This window comes from Malus domestica, chromosome 06 (assembly GCF_042453785.1).
Source record: "Malus domestica chromosome 06, GDT2T_hap1".
Taxonomy (NCBI): domain Eukaryota; kingdom Viridiplantae; phylum Streptophyta; class Magnoliopsida; order Rosales; family Rosaceae; genus Malus; species Malus domestica.
In genome coordinates, this window is record NC_091666.1 from 20,136,143 (window position 1) to 20,142,769 (window position 6,627).

Consider the following 6,627-nt stretch of genomic DNA (forward strand, 5'->3'; position numbering starts at 1 on the left):
ATGAACGAAATTTATCTAAAGCAAATACAACTGCAAGAAGTTCTTTCACAGTGGTAGAATAATTCAATTAAGCATCATTTAGTGTCCGGGAAGCGTAGTGGACGACGTGGGGCTGTTTGTTCTTCCTTTGGCCTAAAACAGCACCAATGGCATAATCAGATGCATCACACATTAGCTCAAATGGCAGGCTCCAATCTGGTGGCATGATGATGGGGGCCGAAGTCAACATGTCCTTAAGGGTTTTGAAAGCGGTCTCACACTCCTTGTTGAACTTGAAGGCTACTTCCTTTTGGAGTAAACGGTAAAGGGGTTGGGCGATTTTTGAGAAATCCTTGATGAATCTCCTATAAAATCCTGCATGGCCAAGAAAAGAATGAACCTCCCTCACCGAAGTGGGAGAAAGTAAGTGACGTACAAGATCTATTTTAGATTTATCAACCTTAATCCCTTTTTCTGATATGATATGCCCCAAAACCATACCTTGTTTTACCATAAAATGGCACTTTTCCCAATTCAAGACAAGATTAGTTTCGATGCATCGTTGTAAGATTAGAGTAAGATTATTTAAGCATGCATCAAATGAGTCTCCAAAAACACTAAAGTCATCCATAAACACTTCAATGATCTTTTTCACAAATTCTGAGAAAATACTTACTATACACTTTTGGAATGTGGCTGGTGCGTTGCATAGCCCAAATGGCATGCGTCGATAAGCAAAGGTACCAAAAGGACATGTGAAGGTAGTCTTTTCTTGGTCATTGGAAGCTATCACAATCTGATTATAACCCGAATAGCCATCAAGAAAACAATAAAATGAATGAACGGCTAACCTTTGCAGCATTTGATCAATAAAAGGCAGTGGGAAGTGATCTTTTCTTGTCGTAGCATTGAGCTTCCGATAGTTAATACAAACTTTCCATCCGGTTTAGATACGGGTGGGCACAAGCTCATTATCTTCATTTTTTTACCACAGTGACTCCAGACTTCTTAGGAACAACTTGGACCGGCGAGACCCAATGGCTATCAGAAATTGGGTAAATCACTCCACAATCTAGTAGCTTGATGATTTCCTTCTTCACAACGTCCATCATGGGTAGATTAAGCTGGCGTTGTGCTTCTCTAGATGGTTTGGCTAATTCTTCCAAGAGTATTCGATGCATGCAAATGGTAGGGCTAATTCCCTTGATATTTGCCAATGTCCACCCAATGGCAGTTTTGTATTCCCGAAGCACCCTCACCAACTTGTCCTCCTCTTGTGCAGTGAGTGAAGAAGAGATGATGACGGGCATCGTTTCTTGTTCTCCCAAAAACACATATTTCAAATGGCTCGGCAATGGTTTAAGCTCTAGGAATGGGGCTGGATTACAGAAGGAAGCAACTTGTTAGTCGAATTGGGAATTGAAATTAGGTTAGGAGACTTACCAATATGTCTTGGATTTGACTCTAGGGCAACAACCATCTCCACCAATTCTTCTTGAATAGGCACGGCAAGATGTTCCTTGTTGTTGCTGTGTGCATGGCTAAGTGATAACCCTTCGTGTTTTCAGTCCAATGCTTTGCGTGAAAGTTTTTTCAAGTGCATCCTCACTCAAATCATCAAGGAATTCCTGCGCCCAAGAGTCAATCACATCAATAGAGAAACAAGAGTGACCATCATGAGGATATCTCATAGCATCAGAAATATTGAAATCAATAACTTCCCCATCAAATTCCATGGTCAATGTTCCCTTGAATACATCTATCTTTATACGGGCAGTCTTCATGAATGGTCGGCCAAGTAATATTGGTAATTGAGGGGAATGGTTCGAGTCTTCCATTTCAAGCACGTAGAAGTCCGCCGAAAAGACTAGGTGATTCACCTGCACTAAAACATCTTCCAAAACACCTTTTGGATACGCATTAGATCTATCGACCAGTTGAATGATCACTCCATCATTAATTCTCCAAAGTTCATAGATGCATATATTGAATAAGGCATGACATTTATTGATGCACCTAAATCTAACATGGCAGATTCAAATCGAGTATTTCCTATAACACAATGAATTGTAAAACTGCCTGAATCTTTGCACTTAAGAGGTAATTTTCGTTGCAACACAGCTGAGACATTCTCACTTACCCTTATCACCTCTTTATTCGAAGCTTTCTTCCTTGTAGTGCACAGCTCATTCAGGAACTTAGCATACTTGAGGACTTGTTTAATTGCATCTAGAAGTGGAATGTTGACTTGCACCTTTCTAAATGTGTCAAGGATGTCTTTGTCACTCTCATCCTTCTTTGATTGCATAAACCTGTGAGGAAATGTGCATTGGTTGGAATGGAATTAGAAGTCATGGAATTTGAACCCAACTTACCTTTGGTGGTTGAATTAGGGTATGTAGGTGGCTGCGGCAACGATTGCTCAATCCTTGCCGAGGGCAGGCCTTGTTCCTTCTCCTCAGATTGCATCTTTTCGTCCTTCTTTTGATTGGATTTAGATGGGCTGGGATCAGATCCAGCTTCTTTTCCACTTCGCAAGGTGATGGCTTTGGCAGATTCGAAGCCTCCTTTTGGATTCACATTCGTCGAACTAGGTAACTTACCTGGTTCTCTACTAAATTGCCACATGAACTCAGCCATTTGTCCCATTTGTCTCTTCAATTCAGTCACCTCTCGAGCTTAATTTTGCAATTCCTTGGCGTAATTGTGCATATCTTTGGCTTGATATTCCTAACCCTTCGCCGACGTAGTTAGTAACTGAATAACTTGAGCATTATCAAAAGACGAACCTGAGTTATTTTGGGCAGTTGTGTTTGGGGTTGTGCGGGTGCATACGGCCTTTGATAGAATCCCGAAGGTTGCTATCTGAATGCACTTTGTTGTTGGGTTTGTTAGGGCTCCCTCCATTTGAAATTTGGATAATCTCTCCAACCTGGATTGTATGTATTCAAGAATGGATCATTCCTTGGTTGGTTTTGACTCCCAAAACCCACGGCGTTGGTAGATTCCCACCCCCCGTTCTCGATCAATTGAGGGCACTTATCCGTGAGATGTCCATTCATTGAGTACACGCCACAAGCAGCTACACTTTGTTCTTTTGGTTTTTCAACCACCTGTGAAAGAAAAGTAGTAACATTAGCCATTTGATTTTGAAGTTCGGAAATAGCACTTACCTCATTAACTTGTTGCTGTCGTGGGTTGTCTCTTTGACCAACGCCTTAATATTGTTGAGCATTCAATGCTCGGTTAGCAATTAAGGTCTTTGCAGCCATGGGTGTTTTGTCCACCAAAGCTCATCCCGCTGAGGCATCTAACATTTGACGTTCAATTGGTAGAAGCCCTTCGTAGAAATATTGAAGAAGAAGCTCCTCCTTCATCTGGTGCTATGGACATGAAGCAACAAGGGTTTTAAAATGCTCATAGTATGTGGGAAATGATTCACCTTGGTTTTTCTGAATGCCACTAATCCTTTTACATAGTAGAATGACTCGAGAAGTTGGGAAAAACTTCTCCAAAAATGCTCGTTTCATACTCTCCCATGATGTGATAGTTCCGGGGGCTAGCTTATACAACAAATCTTTAGCCTTTTCCAAGAGAGAAAAGGGAAAAACCTTCATTTTTAGAATGCTCCCATCAACATTCACAGGGGTCATGCTCGAAGAAACAACCTCGAACTCTTTCAAATGTTTATTAGGATCTTCCATGGGCAACCCATGGAACTTAGGAATATGATGCAACAAACTGGACTTTAATTCGAACTCGCCGGTCTTGTTTTGGGCCGCCCTTGGATATTGAATGCATAAAGGTAGAGCATTGTCCAATCCCGAAGCAGAAAGCTCCTTGATTGTTCGATTGTCTACTGCCATATCTTGGACTTCTTCAAAAGTCCTTGTCGTGGCCTCCTCTTGCTCTTCTACTTTGTCTTCTTCAAGATCTGGTGCAGGTTGAGATGGTTGGGGATCTTGTTGATTCCTTGCTCGTCTCAAAGTTCGTTCAAAATTGTCGTCAAAGTCAAAGACGTGCTTATGAACAGATTGAGAACTTCGAGTCATAAACCACCTAAAACAAGAAAACAAGTAAAATCAGCAACTAGGAACAAAAACACATGAAAATACACAAAAAGAAATAAAAGGGATTAGCAAAGTTGCTAATCCTCGGCAACGGCGCCAAAAACTTGATGCGAAAATTATCTTAACACACAAATTTAACCCTCTTTTGACAATTGTAGTACAAGTATAAGTAAGGATCATTCTAGATCGGGGATTAGGAGGGCTTGCTAATAACCTCTAAACTGACTCAAAAACATAAAACTAAACTTAAAAACACTTAACAAGACTCACAAGACTCAAAGCAAACTTAAAATACTAACAACTGCTTAAAACAACCAAATAAACTTAAACTAGACACTAGGAATGACTTTGGACGAAAATTGACTTTTACTTGAATCAAAACACTTAAAATCACAAACTAAAACAGATTTGAAACACTTCGAAACACTTTGAAACAAGAAACTAAAAGGGGGGTTTTGATTTGGATGAAGTTGAAACAAACAAACAAGTATGAAAAACTAGACAGATTGTAAAACAAATGTGAGAAATAAGATGATGGATGGGATGGCTAGAAGCTTTTTCTCCACACATGACATGTATGCAAATAACTTGATTTCCAGTTACTACTTCATTGAATTATGAACGACAATGCTCCAAATTAACTGTGACATCACTAGTTAACTCTCAAATTTTCCTTGTTTTATTGGATTGGATGACATCATTCGACAACCCAAAACATTCTTCAAAAGTTCCCTACATGACATCATAATAGAGATACAATCAAAGATCATTACATTTAATGAAAGTCATAAGCATTGACAAAGCACTTGCAACTATGACATCATGTCGCTTATGCTAGGAATTGAACTTAACGCGATCGTTTATAAACGACCTTCACTACATGTGAATTTAAGTTTGTAACAATTATCTGAAACTTCCTTATATTCTAGCAACGGATTTATGCATGCCAATTAAGTGTCGACCCGTAATTAACAAATACAAATAAGTTATCAATCAAATAGTTAAGCCAATTGCATTCACGATTCAAGAGTTCATAACCAAAATTTATCAAATTATATTGCACACATAATCATGGCTTTGAAATCACCCTTAGCCAAGAGGGATTTAGCCACTCATATTTACAACAAAATGAAAGGAAATGAATTTAAACATTAGAAACAAAAGAAAGAAAACACCTAAACACTCCAATGATCCAAGTTGGACAGCAAGCACGTCCAAGTACTTTCCTTCCCTTCCTTTCCTACGACACAAGGTGTTGGTGAGTGTTTGAAGGTTTGTTTGTATGGAGGAATGGATGTGAAGATGAATGGATGTGTTTGGATGAAGGTTGTATTGAAATGGGGATGAATGATCTAACAAAGTATGAACTAAATTTATGTTACACACACTTCCTTTTATAGAGGAAGTTCATGGCAATGGAGGGGAACATGGAGTTGTGTAGCAATTGAGTGCAATGATGCATGAAATCTGAAATGATGGAGGGAACAAGGAATGGTGTTGCAATTGAGTGCAATGGTTCAATGTAATGATGCATGAAATCTGAAATGAATGAGGGAACAAGGAATGGTGTAGCAATTAAGTGCAATGATTCAATGTAATAATGCATGAATCTGAAATGATGGAGGGAACAAGTAATGGTGTAGCACGACATAGGAATCCAAAGGGAGTGCAATGGTGGTGTACGACAATGATGGAAAGGTAAATGGTAGAGTGACACCCCTTTGTGGCTGAGCTCTTTGTCCTTTTTACATTAATTCTTCTTTCTCTTTAACACATTCCTAGCCTCTTTAGTCTTCAATTTCGTCCATCCACCTTGCTCCATGCATGTGCTATTCATACCAAGCCCAAAACTGCTCCAAAATGCACAAAAATGCATCTTATTGCTTCATAAGGCCTATGGACCTACAAACACATGAAAATAGCTTAAAATACATAATTAACTAAGAAATAACAACATAAATGCATGACAACAAGCTAACTCAGTCGCATAAATATGCTCCTATCAGGTTCGAGTGGTGGTCTGAGACGCTTCATGGTGTGTCTAACGTGGGGCCTGGAACGAAGTTCGATACCTTTCTTGGGGCTACTAGCTTCCCTCAAGTTATCACCACCGCTGCTTCCTTCAATGAATCGCTCTGGAAGGAAATCAGACGGGAAAGCCACCTACCCCTGTCAGACTTAAAGCGGCAACCTGCATTTTCTCAGGAAACAGATAACCTCGACCGTAGATCCTTTATGACTCCACTCTCCACGTTTACATCACTTGCATCGTCAACGTCCTCATCACCTTCCGGCACTGCGACGAGTCAGGACACTTGAAAAAAGGGCGTGCCAAACTTTCTCACTCCATTCCGATTCCATTTCCGCGTATCGCCCAAACCAGCGCCATAATCTCGTCACTAAATACAACAGCAAAAATGATATAGTGGAATAGTGCCAAAGACTTAGTGATGACATCGGACGACATTCCTTTCGGGACGGGGTCGTGGTATCTCTACGCCGGCTTCTCGTGCCTGCTTTTCCTCTTCGTCGGGATCATGTTCGGCCTCACCTTGGGGTTGATGTCCCTCAACCTCGT